Below are 9,096 nucleotides of genomic sequence, written 5' to 3'. Positions count from 1 at the left end.
TTGAAAGGGAAGACCGAAGTTTAACCCCCGGAACAAAAAAAAAAAAAAAAAAAAATCTTTTCCTTGATTTGGGTAATTTGTTTGATTGACAGTAGCCATGTCTTCACAAAAATGATGGGCCAAAACAGCATCTACAGAAGAGCTAGCTGTATTAACCACAGCTTACTGAGGTGTGAGGAGGTTGGAGATGCCGTTATTGAGTTCAGTTTTCCCTGATCCTTGCCACCTTAGAGGTGGTGTCCCTCTGCTTCTTCAGAGACAGCAGTAGCAGGATCTGAAGCGTCAGAGTGAAGGAGGAGCACTGTGGTGGATGTCTGAGCCGAAAGTCTCTTCAGGGCAGCCTGGAGAACAGCTATAGATAGGTGGTGGGAGGACACTGAAGCAACTTGTTCCAACCCATCCTCAGGGGACCAAGGGGGAGTAAAAGGAAGCAAAGGAGAGGGGCATGAGAGCTGTCAGCCAGACCCTCCCGCAAGTCATAGATAGGGAAAAGGAATTAGGTGCTTCTTGTCTCTCTTGAGTAATCCTGCTCTTGATAGTTGGGAAAGGATAGTCTAATCTTTCTAAATTCATGTACATGATCTCCAAGCTCAAACTTTTTCCTTAATTTGTTTCTGGAATTTCACATATGTTCCCAATAATGTTCAAGTAACCTGTTTTAATAGCCAATATTTTTGAGCAGTTACAAGTTTATTAGATCCATTATCTTGGCGTGCAAAGTAGTGGGCTCAGAGTGACTAAGCAGATTGCCTAAGGCCAACCTGTGAAAGGCAGAGCTAGGATTAGATCATGTGTTTCCAGAGCATGGGCTCTCACTCTTTGTGTGCTAAGTGACTGTGCTGCCATAAGCCCAAGCTGCTAGGCTTTTTCTTTCTAGAAAGGACCTTTCAATGAAGTCTAAAGTAGATACTCTCCCCAAGATAGATTCTGCAATCTTTAGAACAGCGCTGTTCAATATAAGCAAAGTGAGCCATGTATATCATTTTAAATTATATAGTAGCAACAAGAGAAGTAAAAATAAACATTAAACTTGAATAAAATGCTTTAATCCAACATGTAAAAATATTATGTCAATGTAGTTCTTATTTTATTGCTGTATTAATATTTTTCTTGCTTTAATTTAAGTTAAAGCCAGTAAAATTAAATAAAAATTAAAAATGTAGTTCTCGAGCCACACTTGCCACATTCTGAGTGTGCAGGGGTCACATGCAGCTAGTGGCTGCTGTCTTGGAAAGTGTAGCTTTGGACAGTCCCATTTTAAAGAGCCTTAAATTGCTCACAGTCATTACCTGCAGATTTATCCGTAGACCCTGAGGTTTGGGGGTTGTTTTAAAAATGTTTGTTTTTGTTGCGTCTCAATCATTGTAGAACTGTGTCCTCTACATTTTGATAAGTGATTTGCAGATATCTGAGGTATTTCCAGCTACAGTGGGCCTCCAGGCTCATAAAGTAACACAGTGATAACAGTTGATAACTGTTAAATAGGGAAGTCAATCACAAGCTAACTTTTTTTGTTGTTTTTATAGGCATGAAAGTTATAATCCCTGTCTTTCAGTCCCAGGAGAATTCTGATTTTATCATTTGAATTCATTGCTTTATTATGTTGAAATCTGTGAGGACTCAAAGCCATCAAGATCAACTCTTATTTCCATTTGAGTTTTACAATAAAAATGAATCTTACCTTTTAGGGTTTTCTTCCTAAGCCTGGGAAAAAAGAAAAAGATGAAGAAAGAGATGTATGAGATTTGCATGGCAGTCCTCTTCATAATTCTTTTTTCTTTTCCTTATCCCACCCCTATTTTATTGTGAAAGCACAGCGTTTAGTGATAATGGCTTTAGGTTCTGTCCATCAGTTTGGTTCCCAAAAGACTGCTACATTACATTATTTGTATTTTAAATGAAATCCATTGTTACATCCATTGTCTTTTTCTTGTTTTATACCCTTTAGGCCTTCCATAAACAGAGCAGATAATGAGTAAAAAAGAGCCCAGCTTAGTTAGGAAGATAAAGCAGAATTGCCTAGATGTTTGAATAGTACTGACTAGTTACAATAAATCTGCTGCTGCCCTGACAATCAATGCTATGAAAGGGGAGGGAAAAAAGAGAGGAATTAAAAAAAAAACAAAACAGTAATTAGTCCTCACCATTTAATTTCTGCAGAATCTCCTTTGTTCCTGGTAAGCTATACTATTTACTAGATAAAAGTCTCCCAGGATAAAAATACAATTGCAATATTTTCTGCTTGGGAAAAAAAAATTAACAGCAGGAGGAGATGATCCATTGAAAGAATATAATCTTCAGATTTTGCATTTGCTTTTGTACAGGAGCGCTCACATTCCCAGTCATCAGATGTCAAACAGAAGCTGTATTAGCAGTCAAGTCTCAGTAATAGGGAGGAAATGAGGTAGTTTTTCTTTTGATGTTGCCTTTGGAGTTTCCAAATTTAAGTCAAGATTAATTTTTCCAGTCTTCCTATTTGAAAGAGACATAGAACATCGATCTCAAAAGGAGTTCTCTTCAGTCTCATTCCATGAAAGAAAATTCATCTTTTAACTCTCTTGTGAGAAGTGTAATATTTAATGGGTTCACACTTTTTAAAAAAAAGTTCAGTCATGTGATGTTTATCATACATACCTTCCCTATCCTCAGGATCATAGACTATTTAGGTAATGTTAGAAGCATTAGAGACAATGTGGTAATTTGTAAGCAAGTTCACTTTAATTCCAAAGGCAAATGAACAGAGTGTATTGGTAGAAGATTCTAGATTTGAAATCGAAAGGCTAGAGTTCATACCCTGGTTGTGCTACTTGCCAGCTTTGTGAAGCAAGAGAAGGCATTGGACAAACTAAATTCAAATTTCTTTGCAAAAATGGGAACAAATCCACCAATCTTTCCAGGTTGTTGTATATGTTAAATAAGATGGTATTTATAGGAAAATACTTGGTAAACTATAAAGTAATGTACAAAGTATGTGTATTTGTGCAGGTGTGTGTGTATGTGCGTGTGTGTAAATGTAGTGTATATCAGAGTCTCCACCTTTTTCTGTAGACAAAAGTTATTATGATAGAGGGGGTGGGGATTTAGCTCAGTGGCACCGCACCTGCCTTTCAAGCACAAGGTCCTGAGTTCAATCCCTAGTACCTCAAAGAAAAAGTTATTATGGTAAAAAATGAGTTGTTGAGATGAGCCAGAAATCACTGTCTCCCTAAAGGGACCTCAGCCTTTTCTTCTCTCTCCTGATGAAAACAGAAATACATCACTAACTCTGTCTCTTCTAGATAAAAGCTAAAAGCCTCCCAATAAGCAATAAATAAATGATTGCCAGGAAATATACACACTAGGCTCACTAAAACCAAGGTCAATTTATGTCCTATGAAAATATACAAACACACCCAGTTGATGGAATAAAATGTTCTTAGCTTATGCTTTTAGGAAGAATCATTTTGCATGGGTGGCAGTCTTGTTTTTATGCACACCGCCTGAGCTACTGATTCAGTTATTTTCACCTTTTAGCAATCCCTTCCTTGTGATTGATTTGCATTATAGTCTCATGCTTCCCTTTCTTTGGAGATTCTGTGTGCCTCTTCCAAAGTTGTGGCTTCTGTGTCCATAGCTAGCAGAGGCTGAATACTCTGTCTCCTACTTAACCCAGGGAACTTTAGTGAGATTGTTCAGCTATATATGTCCATGGCTTTTATTTAACTGGAGCCAAACCTGGAGTCAGCTCAACTGGGTTCCAGTCCTCTCCCTGACACATATTCCTTGTTTGTTTTTGTGCATACAAGTTACTTAAACTCTTGATGACTCAGTTTCTTCATCTACTTGTACAAAGTGAGGCTGCTGACAGTGTCCACATGAAGTTATTGAAAAGCTTAAATGAAACAATGATTGTAAAATGTTTAGCAGTGTGCCTGGCTCATAGTTAGCTCTCAATAAATGTTAATTTTTATTACTGCTATTTCTATTACTAAAACAAGAGATTTTAAGAAACCTTTTAGATATAAAGTTTTAATATTCTCTAACCCTCATCAAACTTGACATATCTTTTGAGATTCATTATTGAAAATTCATGTTTATGAGAATAAGCCTTATCCCTTTAAAAGCAGTTTAATATCAAAATTTTACTTTAAAGGACACAAGACCCACAGCAGGAGTTTAAAAACTACAGAGTTTTGAAACTCCTTACTCCTTCTCTATTCTCCCAAATCTCATCATTTTACATGCTTTAGGAGTACTGTTTCAATATAATTACTGACAGTGATAATTTTTATACCAAAGAGTCACTGTCCATCCATGGAGTTTGGAAATTAAAAAGTGTAGATCTTGTCAGTGCTTCTGTTACAGCATTGATTTCATTAGACAACAAAGCATTTATCAAGATCCTCATGCATGTTAGCTGCTAGCTGTTTACAATACATAAAACTCTGTTTCTGTCTATAAGGTGCTGATAATCTTGTAGAGATACAAACATATACACAATTACCAAATGATTAATAAGTGCTATATCTGAGAGCAAAATTTGAATGCAAAGGGTGAAATTAAGCTTGCCTATTGAGTAGGCAGGAAGAGCTCTGGAAAGGAGGCAGTATTTGAACTTGACCTTTGAAGATGAATAGGAGTCGGCATGATGAATGAGGAGAGGGAGACATCATGCAGAAGGAACAACATGTGCAGGGAGATGCAGAATTGAAGGGATGGTTTCATAGAATTGTATAGAACTGGTGGATAATTTGGTACGTCTAGAGCAAGTGGTGGTAGAAATCGTGTTATTAATTGTACATACATAAAAATCATGGGCACAGGGCTGGGGATTTAGCTCATGGTTCCACTGCCTGCCTTGTAAGTGCAAGAACCTGAGTTTGATCAACAGTACAAAAAAAAAAAAATCATGGACACAGCTCTCCCATAGTAAGGTATGTATATAAAATATGCACTATTTATATTTTATAACAAAAGACAATGAAAGGTGTAATCTTAGAGAAACCTATTTTTAGAATAATAAGGTGGGCTAGGTAATTTTGGAAAGGTATTATATCAGGTATTTTGAAAAACACATTGACCTCATTTGACAAGGAGGGAAGATCTTTGCAAGTGCATTTAGAACTCCGGGGAAGCATCATTGGATGAATAAATATTGGTCTGAGAGGAAGGAGATTTTTTTCTGCTACTAACTAAACGGTGACTAGAAAAGTGCTTAACTTTGTGGGACTCAGTTTCCTAATTTGTAAGATAAGCACTTTGGATTAAGTAATATTGGAAGTTTCAAAAGTTAAAGATTTAGTATAGAATTAATGGCTATCTCAGCACTAGATTATGTTTTAATGTCTTACTTTATCACCAACTGAAAACTCTTCATAGTTAATAATACATGCTGGGAAGTCAGCGATTAGCCCTAGGTGGATGGGAGTATTGTGACATCTTTGCTCTTTGCTTCAATTTCCTACTGTCATTGTTTTTCTTATAAATTCTAAATTCTTCAGCATCAGGGGCCCTTCTCAGGCTGTTTTGCCTACACTAAAAGTCTAGTTGCTTATGGCTTTGCCAATCACATGCCTCTATTTAGTCTTAATGGGGATGAACACCAAGCTTTAAAATAATTTCTGACCAAGTTGATTTGGCTCTGGTTTCTTGTCCCATTAAAGAATGATTGCTATTTAGATCATGAGCCATGAGGCTGCTGTCCTTGCTATCATAATTGTGATTTGGCATATTGATATAATATTAAATTCCAATTGAGCAGATGGTGCCAAGATTTAAACTTACGCTGATCCATCACAGATGGTCCAAGTAGTGAACTATCAGTTGGTTATTTTTATTTGGAGCAGGTTAAACATAAATGTATCATTTTTTTTCCTTTGTGATACCTTCCCCCCATTATAAATGGTTTCTCCTATTCCTGATCCTTTGGTGGGCAGTCCGTGATAATTTTAATCATGTGTTTTCCCTGTGTTTGACCCAGATTACCTCCTCTAAGTGTATTATTCTTGATTTCCAATTTTTTAAAAATAAGAAATGGAAAACAGTCCATTCTGTTGATCAGTTTGGAAGGGGAAGACTTATTGTTGTCCAGAGTTTCTAATTATGACTCTCTCTCTACACCCACCCTCCAGCAGTAAAATATCAGTTACACGGCAGAACTTAGTACATGGGATCTAGAAAGCCTGTACTCCTTTTAAGAGATAAAGAAACAAAACAGAACACTGGACAAACTGGCGATTTACCTGAAGTCACCTTGAAGTATGTAGAAGAGACAGACCAGTGCTGTGTCTTGAGAATGCTGTTTGGTGCTCTTTTCCAGACACTACAGTCTCCTGGAACTTCTCTGCTTGCTTGACGTTGGATACTGTTACTAGTGACTGGCAGTTTTCCCACATGGAGAAATCGATGCCATCACTATAGAGAACAAACCTTCTGCTAACTTTTTGAAAAGCCACATGTTCTGCAGACATTTCATGGTTCTGATTCTGAAGGTGATGTTTATGCAACCAGACCACTGTGGATCGAAAGAAGGAGATATTATTGCAGTGAAGGAGTTTGGAAGCAGACATCAAAATGTTGATTTTGACTATAGGATAAGGAAAGAAGTGGGTCATAGGATGTTATAGCTGAAAAGATTCAGGAAGGAAAATATTTCAGGTAGGTTTCTCTTGTCTTGAAGATTTTCAGGGACTACTCAGCATCCCATAGGATTCTCTTCAGACTTTCATTACCGTGAGAGTCAATGAGCTTCTCTTACTTTCATTCAGGAGCACAAATTTCTTTTAGTTTGATAACTTTATGTCAAAGCATGTCACTTTTCTTTAGAGGAACTGAGAGTTGCCTAGGGAGTGTGACAGGCTCAGGATTGAAATTTCCGCAAATAAACTGCTTTATCTGGAGAGGGTGAGGCTTCATCTCATGTTTCTCTGTGATCCTTTGGTCTTACTGACTGATCTCAGTAGGTTAGATACTGGCCCTTTCTTAAGTGTTTCATGTCAATGTCTTTCACAGCCAGGTTCTCTGTTGGGAAGAACTGAGTTGCAAGATTTGAAAAAGGAATGATAACAAAAAACAATTTATTTAAGGTATTGGAACACATTTTTCAGTATCATTTTTTGAGCTACCCTTCTGCTCCACAAATGCATATGGTTGTAAGCACTAGGGATACAACTAGTGCAAAACGCAATTATCAGCGAGGAGCTAACAGTCCAGGAGAAGAGACAAACAAATAGGTAGATTATTGTGTCCTTCGTGCTGTAATAGATTGCTCAGTGCTCTGATAAGAACAGGTGTCTCAAGCTGAGGGAACACACAGGAAGCCCAAGGGAGAGACTCATTAAATGTTTGTTGAATGAGAAAAGAATCTTAAATTGCAACTTATTAGTTGCCTAACTTAAGGAAAATCTGGAGATCAGTTTTCTCATTTGCAAACTGAGGGTGATAATATTTTTCAAATAGTATCTCGGAGTTTTTATGAGAATCAATTGAAGAATTCATATAAAAAGACATAAACAAGATGCTATGTAAAGGAATTGTTAAATGATGTGATTTTCCTGGTATTCTTCATAGCCATGGTATCTTTATTAAAATTTAGAATTTACTATGAGTTTCGAGTGAGTTTCCTGAGAAGCGAAAGAAATATGTCTATAGAACTTCCTGAAAGGCTTTATTTTAAATTGACTTCTTTACAAGACAAAAGCACATGACTTAGGCCCATAAGCCCAGAAACAGTGGCAAAGAATCTTAATTTAGTTTGCATTTAGAGTTAAGAGGATTTGTAAAGTCTTTTACTTCTTCTTTAAAGGGCTTTCAATGATATATTTACCTTTTTAAGTACTGTTTTGACAGTGTCTACCTTCTCAATGACTAATAAATCTATAGTGTCACCACATTCTCCTAGAGACACTTAAAAATATCTTAATTACAAAGTATCAGTCTTTTTTTGAATACCTATCATGCACTTTGCATCAAGGGAAATATAAGAAGAAATGAAGTTGTTCCTATCACCAAGGAGCATATAGTCTATTTGGTGAGAAATGACTACCACACAGAATAATTACAGTGAATAAGAGGTATGTAATACCTAATTACATGCAAAATTGGAATTTAGAGAAGTTATAGGTTTATTTATGGAGGCAGTAAGAGTCCTTTACTACTCGAAGGATGGATACTATTTAGATAAGGCTGAATGCAATGGAAATTATTAATCTATTCATAGGAAAGGAAAAGCATAAACACTGAAAATGAGCAGCATAAATAGTCTAAGTTTGTGGGATAATATTAATTGCTTCCATTTGTTATGTGCTTCCTATATGGCAAAGATTTGTAAGATTTTTATATGTATATCCCACTTAGTCCTCTTAACAACCCTCCGAAGTTGGTATTATTAACATCCTTATTTTACATATTAAAAAATTGAAGTTCAGAGAGATTAAGTAATGTACAGTTACATACACAGCTGTTAAGTGGTAACAATTAGGCTTTAAACTCAGCTATATCTGAGTCTAAGTCCATGTTATTATTTACAATATAACTTCTGGCTATTTTCATCAGAAAGCTTTGAGCTCATATCTACTAAAGAGCTCATATCTACTAAAGAATTAGCATTTTTGAAAGTATCTCTTTAAATTAGAATCTTTCTTTTCCTACATCATTCATCATAAAATACAGTATCCGTTTTTTTGCTTTGCATTTTTAATAGTTTTGATTTAAATTTAATTTTTTAATTTAAAATTTAATATAATTTTTTTTGATTTATTAAGCTAATGGAAAAGTTAAAAAAATTGTAGAGTCTCTATGTGCCCTTTTTCCAGCCTTTCTTTGTGTTAACATAGGATATAGTCGTAGAAAACTTACCAAAACCAGTAAGTTAATCTTATTACAATATAATTAAAGTACAGAACTTATTTGAACTTTACCAATTTTTCACATATCTTTTGTTAGAGGACCCTGTTCATTTTCCCATATTTCATTTAATCATCATATTTCCCTACGTCCTCTAATTTATGACAGTCCCTAATCTTTCCTTGTGTTTCAGGACCTAGCTACTCTTAAGGAGTACTTGTCAGCTATTTTTCTAATGCTTTTCATTTTGAATTTACTATATATATATATATA

At 35.8% G+C, this 9,096-nt stretch overlaps 1 protein-coding gene across 5 annotated transcripts in view; it reads left to right on the top strand.

Moving 5' to 3' along the window:
* The window catches only part of Kctd16 (potassium channel tetramerization domain containing 16), a 284,549-nt gene that overhangs the window by 55,462 nt on the left and 219,991 nt on the right, over positions 1-9,096 (top strand). The window lies entirely within an intron of this gene.

The sequence above is a fragment of the Fukomys damarensis genome, unplaced genomic scaffold (assembly GCF_012274545.1).
Source record: "Fukomys damarensis isolate Sample0158 unplaced genomic scaffold, DMR_v1.0_HiC HiC_scaffold_3, whole genome shotgun sequence".
NCBI classification, from domain to species: Eukaryota; Metazoa; Chordata; class Mammalia; order Rodentia; family Bathyergidae; genus Fukomys; species Fukomys damarensis.
The sequence above is the reverse complement of the archived record's forward strand: the minus strand, read 5'-3'. Positions and strand labels throughout refer to the sequence as shown.